The 15264-nt window shown below is 33.1% G+C and overlaps 1 protein-coding gene across 1 annotated transcript in view; it reads left to right on the plus strand.

The window, feature by feature from the left end:
* LOC149412157 (uncharacterized) overlaps window positions 1-15264 on the plus strand; it is a 160769-nt gene that overhangs the window by 81065 nt on the left and 64440 nt on the right. The window lies entirely within an intron of this gene.

Here is a 15264-nt window from a genome sequence, read left to right on the forward strand (position 1 = left end):
ACCTCATTCAAAATAATTGCTCATAATGGTAACACTTAAACCATTTCTATTTGGTTTGATTCGTCAATTATTATTGCATTAATAGTTAATTTGTTGTTGGCCACCGTTTTAAATCTTTTTATAACAATCATTTATTAATTTTAATTAAAACCAACAATAAACTACAACCATCGAAAGTTACTTATTTATTTATTAATTTTCGGGATTTCGACAGTTTACATTTATTTCAGTTTGTACATAAGTATTAAATAGTAAAATAAAACCAATTATGGATTTCCTCCTTGTGACTAACTGAGACAGCATAATATGGAAAAAGTTATTTAAATTTGTGGAAAGGAATATGAATTAACAAAATTATACATAACAAAAGATTATATAAAATGAAAAATTCACAAAACAATACATTTATAGCTATGGAGAGAGGTTGTAGATATAAATCAAATCATAATAGAGATATAAACAATAGAGACATAAACATTATTCACAAACCATCAGAGAAATATTCTTTTATGGACCTCTTGTATTTCGTTTAAGTTCACAACTGAAAATATCAACCTTGGATAATACGCTAATACGCTATTGTAAGTTAAATGAATATGAAAATCTTAAATACAATTGGAATTTTCCAATTGAGGACGAGATGAGACTGGTTAACGATCATTGCTGGCTTTCGTGTTTTCTCCTTTAATTGAATGGATCTCTTTCACCGAGATTCACTCATCTTCTTTTAATCAAAGACACTCTACAGAATCTCCACAGATCACGTAGCATTTAAATAAAAAAAATTGTACCATGGATTAATAATTAATTTACAGCACCTACAAGATTTATTGTTTTAACCAAATTCTTAACATTTGCGAAGATAGGACCTACCGACATAAAAAAATAATGATATTTTAATAGTATGTAATAAAATTAATGTATTAGTGCTAAGACATCTGTTCTGCCATGTGGTGTCTTGAACAAGTCGTGGTGAAGCTTTGGGGCATATATAAGCTATATTAATCATCAATAGATAATCGCATATAGATGTTCCTATTTTGTTTCTGGTTTATTCTAGCATATCTACAGGGTTTTCCAATAAGAGGCGTTATTTTGATATTCAATTGAAAAAGATCAATGGTTTCGTTGCTAGTGTGGCACGTAGCGTCGTCTTGTTGAAATTAAACGTTGTCCAGATCAACACAATCCAATTCCGGCCATAAAAAATCATAGCGCAATCCATTCACCGTAACTGTTGCTCCAGCCTCATTTTCGAAAAAGTAAGGTCCAATGACTCCACAGGACCATCAACCACACCAAACAGTCACACGTTGAAAATAAAGAGGTTTTTCAACAAAAACCCTTGGGTTTTCCGAGCCCTAAATGCGACAATTTTGCTTGTTGACGAAGCCACCGAGGTGGAAATGGGCCTCATCACTCAAGATGATTTGCATTTGATTCACTCAAGTGAATTTTAATAATTTCAATGCATTGTTGAAGCGTGAATCGTTCCATTTTTATTAATTTCGTAATTTCTACTTGTAAAATGTAAAAAATGACAGCTTTAAAAGTAACATCTACCGAAATAGCGGGCTATTCAAAATAACACCTCTTATTGGAAAACCCAGTATGTACATACTTAGTTCGGTGCAAAGTCGATAAATGTAATGAAAACTAACCAATTAACCATCACACTACTCTGCGTCATTCATAAATACATCGTCACATGTACTCTCATACTCTGATTATTCTGATTCTTGACCCTACTCAAGTATTTCATTCACTTGATCATGCCATGTCTTCTTCAGGCTTCCTCTAATTATTTTACAATTAACTTATTTTACTTGACCACGGAAGTTTTAATCATAATTACAAATATCAAAGACTTACAAAAACAAAAATCATTCCAAAACTATTCAAAAAATGTATTACAGAATCTAAGTAATAATTCATCAAATTTAAACGTTCGTTTTCGGGTTCTAGTTCTGTTATTATATCATTATAGGCTAGTTGCTTGTCAGAACTGAAATAATAACCAAACTTTTAAAAAATCTTTCACAGAACTTAAAAATTAATTGAAGTAAATCAAACTTTCTGAAACAACTCGTCCTTAACTTTTATATGATTTTAGCGGACATGTACCCGGCGTTTCTCGGGGACTTATGTATGGTTTAGGGTAAGGTTTTGGGATTGTGCGTTCTAGTTTAGATATCTGATAACTGGGTGCATTTTTAAGGTGGAAATAATATTAATATTGTATTTTTAACTTTATCGTACCATATCTTCCTCGGACGTCCTTGATTTCTACAACCATTCACTTGCGAGTCATACATACATTTTTCGTTCATCACGTACGCCTAATTTTATCACAAATAATTATTTGATTCTTGTCTTCATACACTCAAGCATACATTTCAGTATAATAATAATAATTTGATAATTTGTAGAGCGCCGTTTTTGTGAAAAATCACCTCAAGGGCGCTGTACAATTTATTTCCTAGGATCTACATTAAATTTGTTATTTAGACCAACTGTGCCAGCACGAGGTTCGTCATCCGTTCAGGCATGTGTCTGCCGCCAATATAGCGCTGACATGTGTCTGCTGCCAATAAAGAGCGCCGACACAACATCCTCACATAGACAACAAACCTTGGCAGCACCGCTGTGACGCTCGACAAAGACAGAAGATGGAGACTCTGCTGCAAGAGTCTTAGGTAGCGAAGGAACTGTACCAGCTGCTGCAGGGAGAGAGACTACCCCGTCCACCAACTGTGCCAGCACGAGGCTCGTCATCCGTTCAGGCATGTGTCCGCCGCTAATATAGCGCTGAAATGTGTCTGCTGCCAATAGAGAGCGCCGACACAACATCCTCACATAGATAAAAGACCTTGGCAGCACCGCTGTGCAAAGTCACCTCATCCTAGTCTACCCTAGTCTCTCCAGTCACCTCCCAGCCTTTCATGCCACCTAGTGCATCCTCTCGACCCTTTCAGACTCCTTCCTGGCAGTATATTGAAACCCACATTGTTACTGCTAAAAAAACTAAATTACATCGACTATAATTCGACCCCTTGTCTCATTCCAGTACAAAGATAATGCGATGAGTCTTTCTCAAGCTTCCCTGACTTTTTTTACCATCCAAACCATTCTATCCTTGAACATCCCTTGAACTAATAAGAACAAAGCAAAATCGGATGAATGCTATAGGAACGCGTATAATAATAATAATATTTGGCTAATTTATATAGCGCCGTTTTCGTGAGAAATCACCTCAAGGGCGCTGTACAAACATATTTCTTAAATAGTTAATACTAGAACTACTGACTTATCTCTAAGACTTATATCTAGTGACTTACGACTAAGGCCTATAACTACTATCTTAACGACATATATACGAGTATTTACATATTTAGCAACTTACAACTAAAATTAATATTAACAATCTAATCTTACTAACGCCAGAAGAAGGAAGTTCCATTATATTAGGGCGTTTTTATTGTTAGCTGGATATATATGTTAAATGAATGAAATTAATGAATAAAATCAATCGTCAATCTTAAACGTATTTAGGTGATTCATCTGCCAACAATTAAACCGATTGACTTGTTATGTTCCCTCTGATATTGTCCATTGTCCATTGGTAGGCAAGTCAATAGAAAAATTGAATGAACGGAATCGCTAGATAATATGTAAGGGACAAACTAAGAAACATTCATTTTTATGTACGTATATACGATTATATATCATCACATGATAATTAACCCTGAAAATTAGCCAATTATTCAAAAATCAACATTATAATATGCCCAATTCACGATAAAGAAGCCTTAACTGGAAGTATTTGGTTTTTACCTGAACTAAGTGCCTAAAACATATACTACACAAAAAACACAAAAGATGGAAGAAAACAAAAAAACAAAAACAACTTCACTAATGTGTTTATCAATGGAGGTGGTGTTTAGTGTTTTTGTGTCTTTAAGTGTCTTGAAGATACCGTAGATTGAATTGGGTAACAATAATACTTTAAAAATTAAGTTGACCAGCCGTTCTCAAACTTTATAATAAATTTTGTTGTGTTAATTCTTTTAAGTCTTTGATGAATACATAAATACAAAAACTTGCCTATTTCAAATGATTGTTTTTTTTAATGATAACTTATTAATAAACCAATCATTTTGATATTTTTGTTTATCGGTACTTGTTTTTCTATACTTGTTTGTCAATTATTATTTATTAATTTTCATCATACGTTTAAACCATTTATTTCGAAAACGATTATTTTGATTTACGAATGGTTTACACAAAGTGATTTATTTTTTATTTTTTTTATTTGGTACAATATTTTTTTACATTTCAAAGTTTTCCAGTAATGTTGGCCTCACTGGGTGGCTTGCCCGTGCTGAGGCCTGTAATTGAATATCCAAAAAATCTTCCCGAACATTTGTTTCTTTTAGTAATTTTTCCTTTTTAATAAAGACAAACATTCCAGGGTTACGAATAACCTGACAATATTTGAAAATCTCCTACTACCATCACAGTAAGCTGAAAATGTTGCTTGTATTGTGATGGAGGACTTAGCCAGCCGAGGAATTGAACACACTACGCCTGGGTGGGACCCAAACGCGATATCAACTCAGCCACCGACCGGTCAAAATAATTAATTAATAACCGGTTAATACACAACATATTCCATCAAAAAGTTAACAGATATTTTTATTAATTGTATGTTAAACTCAGTATTTAGATACTTTTTAAAAATATGTGTGCTTTGATATTTGAGATCTTCAAATTGTTCATGTCAAAATAAAAAAAATTCAGATAACATTGCTGATTGAAAAACGTTATAGAAAAACTACAATATCGTCCATTTCTGCGTATTTTGTAAAAATCATCAGTAAATTTGCATTTGCTCGGTAAAAGAACAGGGATGTACATTTTGCTTACGTCCCTTATGCAAAATGTACATCCTTAAACATCTTAAACAATGAATGTTGTTTAAACTTTTATCAACTTTCTTTTTTTGAAAATTTGCTCCCCACCTGAGCCCCAAGATAATTAATTCTCCTCGGGGCCTATGTCATATTTGAGGATGTTGTGTGGAAGCGTTTTTAAGGAAAAGAAAGATAGTAAGTTCTATGAAAGAAAGAGATGTAAAAGTTGGATGGCAATCTGGGAGTAAGAGTGTCATGTATATAAATATACATAAAAACTACAAATGTCGTAATTTAAATAAAAATTTAAAAATAATTAACACTTTGAGAAACACAGTGAAAAGATAATCTGCTTCATCATTTTGAGAGCCTTTATATACGAAGTATGTGTGCTTTTATAATTGTATAGGAGTTTGGAAGAGAGCTTTTAACGGAAAAGGCAATTCATCGTCACATTTTTTACCTGAACTAATTTCATTTACTCATCCCGGTTCACTTATCTCTTTATTCCTTGACTGATATAAATCTTTTATTTTACATTGATTTTTTATCAATTCTTAAAGAATGTTTCCAAACAAAACTTTACATCAAATAGCAAAGGTTTATGCAGCAATCTGTAAGATCAATACAATGGAAGACGAATTTCAGGATAGTTTTACTTAATATCAAAATAAACGACATTTGTAAAACTGGTATTTTAATTTGAAGGGGAAAAATAAATAAAATCCGATATTTCTAATTGTTTCTCCAAATTTACTAAAATACATTTTATTTGTCTTGGAATTCGTTTAATTGTTTTTACCTGTCTTAAAAAAATATCAATTTTAGTCTTCCTATCAAATTAATAAATTTATCCATTGGAGGACATTCGAAAATACATAAACCGTTTTACTAATTAGATTTTTACACAGGCTTAACGTTTGTGTGGTAAAGCCGGCCTTGAGCCTGGTACCGTTTTAACCAAACAAACGCCATACGTCAAGTTTTACATTGTTCCGAACTTACGCGCCGCGTCAAATTTACGCCACGTTTTTAAGTAATGCTGAAGATATTTAGTTGAAATAAATAAAAAAGAAACAAAATAGTTCTTATATAGAGTACTAATATAAGATTTATTGTAAAGAGATGAAAACATCTTTTTTTATAAGTGTCAACTATGCTGAGATGATGTGAATAAGATGGGGAAGATTAAGGCTTGGCAGAATTTGGTTTGTAAATCTGATTAATGAACATGGCTAAAGCTATTTCAAGTAACTTTTCCATTCTTAATGGGCTTTCACCAGGGTGAAACCATTTAATTTTTTAAATTATTAAATATGGTTGTTTCAATGTTTTGCGAATAGATCCATGATAACTCAAAAGACATTTCAATACGCATTTAAAAAGTGATATAAAGTAATTAAGAGCGATGAAAAAATCTAACCAATTTATCCTAGTATTTTTTTATAATTTTTCCTGACTCTTCATCACTTTTGAAGGTCTGTTGAATTGTCATCATGTTGGGCTATGCGGTTACCTTTACGAATAAACAATAAGAATAAAAGAGTGTTGAGACTCGGGCAAAGCCGGGTAGAAGTGAACCACAATGATACTAATAAATCTTTGAAATGATCTATAAAGCACAAATAATAACCTACAGTAAAAAAATTGATGCAAAAAACAAACAACTTGACGTGATTTATCGAACCCTCAGTAAAGCAAGACGTTTCTAATAAACGCGTAATTAGGGGTCTCTCGCACGGAAAATTAATTTTCCTCTACACTATCAGCTGAATCAACTGCTAAGGCTTCATTGTATGGGGGCAGTTAACTAGTTACCTATGCCACCACCCTTAGCAGTAGTACTAAATCATTTCAGGTTATATATATTTAACCGTACTTTGGAGCCAAGGGGTTGAAATTTATCGAAATTAAGGGTTATTGTTTTAGTGTTTGTATTTTCAATAGTCGCTCGGAGAAAAATGATCTTGTTTAACAAGTGCAAAGTGTAAAAGCATGCCGATTTCCTGATAAAATATTAGTCATTCAGAATATATCGAAAACAATAGTTATTTTCCTTATAACTATCATGACGACAAACCTCATGAAACACTCGCTTTTAACCTATACTGAAGTCGGTGCTTGGAAAAGTAACCGCTTCAATTTTGTGCATTTTTAAATCAATTATTTTTTGCCATTGTATACATTAGTTTTCATGTTGCAAACTGTCACCATGACTATGGTTTTTGGAATCAAAACAACTGCCTTAACTAAGTAACTTATTTTACTGTAACGCTTTTACTTTAAAAGTGAGAAGATTTCAATACTACACCTAAAGGGTTTTCCAATAAGAGGTGTTATTTTGAATAGCCCGCTATTTCAGTAGATGTAACTTTTGAAAGCTATCATTTTTTGACATTTGCCAAGTTTTACTTGAAACTACGCCATTAATAAAAATGGAACGATACACGCTTCAACAACGCATTAAAATTATTAAAATTCACTTGAGTGAATCAAATGCAAATCATCTTTAGTGATGAGGTCCATTTCCACCTCGGTGGCTTCGTCAACAAGCAAAATTGCCGCATTTGGGGCTCGGAAAACCTAAGAGTTATTGTTGAAAAGCCTTTCTATTTGCAACGTGTGACTGTTTGGTGCGGTTTATGGTCCTGCGGAGTCATTGGACCTTACTTTTTCGAAAATGAGGATGGAGCAACAGTTACGGTGAATGGATTGCGCTATCGAGAGATGATTAATGATTTTTTTATGATCGGAATTGGATGGTATTGATTTCGACAACGTTTAATTTTAACCACACGGCGCTTCGTGCTAACATTGATCTTTTACGATTAAATATCAAAATAACACCTCTTATTGGAAAACCCTATATTTACGAAATCATTTTTTTTTCACATTATACAATTAACATTAATATTATAAAACAAACAAACAATAAATATCGTTTTTAATTAACATTAATATTATAAAACAAACAAAAAATAAATATCATTTTTAAAAAACTTGAAATTACGTTGATTTTGAAATCCTTGACAACACATCCAAGTTTCATAACGCTCACTGTTCAAAAGTTTTTTCTGCTTCGTACCAGCATTATTTCTTTCTAATTGTGTTAAAATTTAAACAAAACTACCTAGTTAGGTTCTATTCGAGGCGGCCCTTACTCAAACGGCGACTGGCACGAGTACAATTTTGATGCCCACTATCTAAATCTGTAGATGCCTTAGTCGGAGATCACTGCACAGAAAAAAATAATATTGATAATTTATAAAGATTCTCTTCAAATAATTAGTAATCCGGTTAAAATGGGATTGCAGGCCTTAACGAATGAATTTACAGGATTCCTGATAATTTTTTAATAAATCACTAATATATTAATACGATGTCAGAACTCGGAACACGTGTTGATGAATATCTGAATATTTTCGCATTTCGCCATGATATATTCTCAAGGCAAGTGCACGTGCATTTCAATAGTATATCACGACGAAATGCGAAAATATTCGAATTCTTACGAACACGTATTTCGTAATTATTATATTCGTAATGTACATAAGTTTATCGGGAAACCTATTAATTCATTTGTTAAGGCCTGCAATCCCATTTTTAATCGGATTATCAAAAATTTGAAGAGATCATAGTGATTTGTTATTGGGGTATTATGCCGTGTTGAGCTACCTCCTTCTTTAGCCAACGTTTCGGACAGCATTACAGTGTCTATCATCCGGGCAGATGTGTAATCAATAAGATGTTTAACCAATGATGATGGACACTGCAATGCTGTCCGAAACTTTGGTTAAAGAAGGAGATAACGCAATACGGCATAATACCCCAAAAACAAATCGCTATAATACTTTTGACCGTGAAAATCTCAAATCTACCTTATTTGAAGAGATTTTAAATAAATTAGCAATACTCGTTTTCTCCGTGTGTATTCAATAATATTATGCAGATTTGTGTTTTTGTCTAGAGCCATTTTTGTGAAAAATAATCTCAAGGGCCATGAACAAAAACTGCGCCATATCGCCTTTTCATTTCGGCGCACAGAGCTGACGGCTCCAATTGGGCCCGCATAGGGCCAGCCCTGGTTCTATTTATTTTGTTAACAGCCTTTCTATTACAAAAATGTAGACAAGTTGATTAATTAGCACTCCTTATTAAGTTTCTGCCATCCTTAAGCAATGAAACCCACTTAAGAGTCGTTTGCTTAATACTAAGAACTTGGCATATTAATTATGGTGAGATAGCATCGCGGACATCATACTGACTTAATTCTGAAATTATGTCAATTTACATAAATAATATGTTTGAGTAGGTAACATTTTAAAACGTCGGCATAACTTAGCCTTATCACACCCCGCATCGGAGGGTGGTTTGTACTTGGTAGCCGAGGGTGATTTTTGAAATACGATTATAAATTAATAAAGGGTAGAAATTATGATCGTTATAAGCAAAGTTTTTAAGTACAGACATGAATTAGTATATGCGAAAAGTTTGCAAGTTTAAAATTATTAACGAACTTTCTTTGGGATTGGAAAGTACCTAAGGAACATGATTATTCAAGGGTAATTTTTAACTGGGTTTTTTGTGATTTTGGGAAACTTGAAACAAACATTAAAGATTCTGTGAAAGAAATAATAGTGCAATAGTGTAAGCGCTCACCAATAGATTGCCCTAGATATTAGACTATTACGTTACCCATAGATGGCGTTTAGTCGATAGCTAACTTAGGGATCGAAGGTACAATAAATAAGATGGGAGCCTCAAGGTCGGAGTCCACATTATTCCAACAGGCTGCTTAAGAGGAAGCTACAAGTCAAAAATGTGTATATTCTTGGAATACCTTATATTGTAGGTAATAGGAAATAAAATCGCTTGACAAACGGAGTCTAGAAACGTTCGGTATCAAGCACAAAATCGGTTTTTATTTATTTTGTAAATAATTTTATAAGAAATCAAAAAAGTTAATCAAGTGAAACTGTCAGAGATAATCTTAGCTATAATACTGTATTTTTTAAAAGTTGTTTCCTTTATGCATTCATTCATTTCTAATGAAAAACATTTTTTTTTAGTTGTTTACATTTATATTTTTTTTTGAGAAACTCATTTTTTTATTCGTATTCTACTCAAGCGAAACGATAGGAAAACCTTCATCTTATCTAAAGAATATTTTTTGGTATTCATAATGTACACCAATTCGTTATAAAGATTAATCAAAATAGTGATTTGGCACTAAGCTCGCCTTAATAAGATATCACAGCCCGTTGTCAATCAATCACATTAATAAGTGTTTAGTTGTGCCAGATTTTTTATTTAATACGAGAGTTTGTGAGAAAACCCTGAGACACAATAAATAGGAAGAGTTTGTGTATTTTTTTCGCGTGAGTATCACACAAGAGTTCCAACTGCTTCCGTCTGGAAACAGTGAGACTATGGCATGAAGTTTGTGGGGAGAGAAAGGATATTTAGAAGAGGAAGATGGGGAATCACGTCCCTATACAGATAGTATCATATTATCAATATCATATCCAAACAGGGCTAAAGCCATTTGAAGCCTCGTTTCAATTCTGAATTGTGGTCTTTCACCAGGGCGATACTGAAAGTATCTACCACTCATGACACATACCACTCATGGAAAAAAATGTAAATATGGAAAAGAAGAGACCCAATAATGCTTCCTTGTGGAATACCCTAGCTAATAGTTCTCCATTTCGATTCTACTAAAATTTGGTAGATTCCCAATACTAATTCAATACATTATATCGGATCATTTTTCGTTAATATTTGAAATTGGACTTAAACCATTTTATGGGTAAAAATAGTATATTAAAGTATAAGTGGATAAACAGGTCTTTAAAACACGCGCGATTTTTCGAGCACGACGGCGTAGCCGAGTGCTCGAAATAAAGCAAGTGTTTTAAAGACCAGTTATCCACGAATACTTTACGCTATTTTTTTTTATTGGTACACTTTGAAAACATAAATATTGATATTATTATTAAAAATTTGGAAATAAGAAATATTAATGAATTCGTGATGTGACATCACAATATCTTGTTGTCATGGAAATGAAAAACACAAACATTTGACGTTTAAAATATTCCTGTCAGATTTATAGTTAAAGTTGATATTTAGACTTCACATTTTGTTGATTTGTTGATGTTGCCATGGTAACTTTAAAAAACGCGCGTTCCATAAAGTGCGTTTTAAACACGCTAGAGCGTACTTTAAATGAGTAAAAAAGGGCACCAATAGAAAAAATGTATTTATTTAATATTAACGGTATTAATATAAAATAAACAATGAATCATATACAATGATATCAGAAAGTATAAAATGAACAGAAACTCTAGAAGGAAATGTAAGTTACACAAGTACATGCAAAACTTATAAATAGGTTGAGGTAAAATTAAAATTAATTAATAATATATGATATTATAGCCTTCTTGTATCTGCATTCCGTGCAGTTAAATGGATCCGCTACATCTGCGTATTTATTCCCATCGTTCCACGAGTCGGTAAGCAATCGACACAAAGCGAATGCTGCAAGACCCTGCGTAGAAAATTAAATTTGCTATAATAAGGGGACAGCACAGCGCAGTTCGGTGTGGAACTTTTCTGCACATGGTCTTGCAGTATTCGGTTTATATCGATTGCTTACCGATCCGTGGGATGACGGGCTATTATTTACTTCATGTTATTTATGTACAAGCCAGTGTTTGAAATTCTCAGTCTTTGTGTTGTAATATTTAGACACGATTTTGGAACGAGTAGCACCCGTAGGCATATGAAATTCAATGAGGTAAAGTAAATCCGGTGACGTATTATACACCTACGTAGGACTTGGTCTCCCAGGTATAGAATTGTTATTTTATTTCGCTTTTTCGATAAATTATAACCAAAATGATGGTGAAACGTAGGAAGTTAGCGTAAAGAGGCTTTCAAACTGTAGAAGCGGAAAGTATCAAGATTCATAACTGCTTCGGTTTCCGGTTATTAGACCCCAGTAATAATGCCTTTTGGCAAAACGCATAAATCTGCCGTGAAGCCTGCGAGATACATTTATATAAGGGTGGAGTTTGTGGGTATCTAATCGAAAGTTGTATGGAAAAACCTCAATAGACCAGACGAAACTTCTTCCGTTCTTTTCACGGAAAAATGACACCCTTTTGCTGTTCACATTCGTTATATATTGTATAATATTCTGACTATACCAATTATTATCTGGACGATGTAAGAATGTAATTGTGGCAAGATGTGTGTGCAAAGAGGGATATGTCTTGCAGACCATTACATACTAAGAAACGGTACAGTGGTAATTTAGTTTGACCACTCCTAGGTAAACTATCCTTAACCATAAAATTGTATTTTGAGTTTTTCATGTATTTACATACTTTTAATTGATATAAAAAAAATTACGATTAAAAACTATTTTTACTTCCCAAAAGATATGTGACACATACGATAAAAAAAAATATTTGCGCAAACCCCACGTAAATTATGATATCTAATACACACAATAAAACATATCCAATGAACCCCAGAGTAAATAAAACACAAATTGATTTCGAAAAATCGTTATTTTATCTAGTAAAGTAAGATGTTAAATTTTGAAAAATAATATTATTTTCATATCATAATAAAGTGTTACCGTTGGACGATGCGCAGATTTGTTGCATTTTAAAAGGTGAATTTGTATTATACAACAAATATTTCAAATGATATAATAATACAGTATAAACAATCAATAAATTATCTACCAGAAGTATGTATAAGAATTTTGTTTTTATACCAAATAAAATTACTAATAAATAAATCCGAGCACGCGTTTTGTGACGAAAATCCCTCAATTGGACTATTTATTTATGGTCTTACAAATTGGTAAAGTTCAGATTTTTTCACAATGGAAAATATAAAACTAATAAATATTATAAAATATTTGTAGAAAATTTGACGTTAATCTGTATTTTATATTTAATATTTTATTTTATAATTTGTAGCGATTGAAATAAACTTTGTACTGCTCTCAGCAAACGGGATTTTAAAGATACGATGGTATACGTAGGAAAGGTCGTGTTGTTGACTACTATCGTAATATCGATAGTATGAAAGATTTCCACTTGGCTGAAACTGTTGGAATTATACATAGGTATATAATTATTAGGGCAAGTTTTAAGGATGTGAAAACGGCATAAGTCATCAAGAAATATCTAGCTACTCAAATTTGGTTTCTATAAACATTTTTATGTCCATCTAAAGCGATGCGCAACGGATCATTCGTACTGAACAGTGGTCTCTCACGGGTTTGCATTGGCAGATTACACAAGCTTAAGTTTTTTCTTTAATTTATTTAAATTCTGTCTTTATATCAAAGTAGGTACTACACAAACTTTCATTTGTTTATTACAATTTTTTATCCTCGTTTTAATGCAACAACACACATATTTCACAGGGCACCGGCTAACATCGGCTAACACCTTGATCCCAAAAGTTCTTCAGGTAGAGTTCAGCTTGTAAAGGTGGCAGGAACTTCTTACAACAGAGAGTGATTATTCTTATCTCGTTATAGGAATGTATGAGATATCGTAGTTCATTCATTAAAATTGATTGCATTGGTCCCACAAACGCACGGTGATAAATATTTTATCAAAGATCATAGTAGGAATCTTAGAAATTATTTAGCAAAACAAACACATGACTTCGGGGATAGGTGGTGTTCAGATGTATTTGAAAAATCAATACAAAATATTATAATATCTCTCACGTCCGATGTAGCTATCATCTAAGAACTCACCTCACTCCGTTGCCAAACTCAATTCAAGAAAAAATCTTTATCTTGTTATTCAACATAAATAAATCAGATTAAAAGATTTTTATAGGGGCAACTAATGCAACTTTTGTAAATCTCTCTTGATCTTCGTTACCGTAAGGCAATATCGCTATATCACAGTCATATCACCAACCAAGCACACCACCCATAACAATACAGCGGCTTGTAGGTATATTAATTAGTCAGTAGTTAATGTAGAACTTTTTGAAACAATAACTTGTATTAACCATTTCACCGGCAGAATTAGCCATGGCTTATTACGGCATCACGCCACCGCTTACCTGTTGGGATCTACACGCAGAGGTAGGCTGTGAAGTATAAGTATCATAACCCCTTTGCACGCCATGTTTCAGAGCTCAAATACATACAAATATTACATGATTTGTGATTTACAAACTTTCCTCAACTTGTTTCTTTAATTTGTGTGTGTTTTTTCATATTGACCCCGCTACTTATAAACACGGTGTAAATATTACGCGGCGCGTAAGGTGAGAGGAGTGAAAAACTTGACTTATTACTGTGGCGTTTGTTTGGTTTAAAAGGTCTTAAAGCACGCTCAAGCCCAACGTTCAATGGGTGTGTAAGAATCTAATTAGTATGACGTTAAATGGGTAGTATACTTGTATGTTTGGCACGTTCCAGAGTCGTAGATACTCTAAAGTAGAGTCCTGGTAAAGTATCACACACGGGATAGAAACTTGTTTCAAACGGCAAGTACTCTCCAATCTTCATCTCCACTTACCAAACCTAACCTAATGCCATTCCCTTCAACCTTACAATATACCGACTCAAATTGAATTCAATTCAATTTAATTTGTACATTTTTTTTAAAACATGAGAGATTAAAGTCTAGGTCATTACAATTGTACCTTTTATTCAATTTATTTGCAGTGACAAAAACCTTGTAAGTGCGTTGTAGGATATGAAAAATATATCGATCTTTTGATCAACTACACTAAGAAGTTCGTAGCTCTCTCCCCACGGGTGAGTTCATGAACAAATTGGTGCGGCTCGCTCTACAATAAAAAAGGTTACGGCGTCGTCCTCGAGAGTGAGACTCTGGTACAAAGAAATTTATTTGAGCCAGAATCTCATTGTTAGATTTATGACAAGTTAAAAATATTTAATTAGGGCAATATATTCCTCTTGATGTCTCTGTCAGTGGTAATTTGCCATACCCGAGATGTAAATAGATGGGTATAGCAAGGGGTAATATCCATAGAGACGCAAAAATAAAAATGTTGTGGACTCTTTCAATGCACAAAATGTACGTTATTTCGTGTGTGGACCAAATTATTGAATTTTTCTCCAATACACTTAAGACGTTTGTTATATAATAGCATCAGCATTTATACGTTGTGAAAAAATGTCTTGTTGATGAATTGCTTAATTAATTTATAATTACAAATCGTGGGGCCAGAAAGAAATATAGAATCAATGTGCTATTTCAATCAACTGGAACAATCTTAAAGTCACCAGTTACTCAGTTACTATCATTAGTACCAGTCGCGTCACGCCGGCCAA

The sequence above is a fragment of the Hesperophylax consimilis genome, chromosome 24 (genome assembly GCF_061612785.1).
Source record: "Hesperophylax consimilis isolate HC1 chromosome 24, BYU_Hcon_1.0, whole genome shotgun sequence".
Classification (NCBI taxonomy): Eukaryota; Metazoa; Arthropoda; class Insecta; order Trichoptera; family Limnephilidae; genus Hesperophylax; species Hesperophylax consimilis.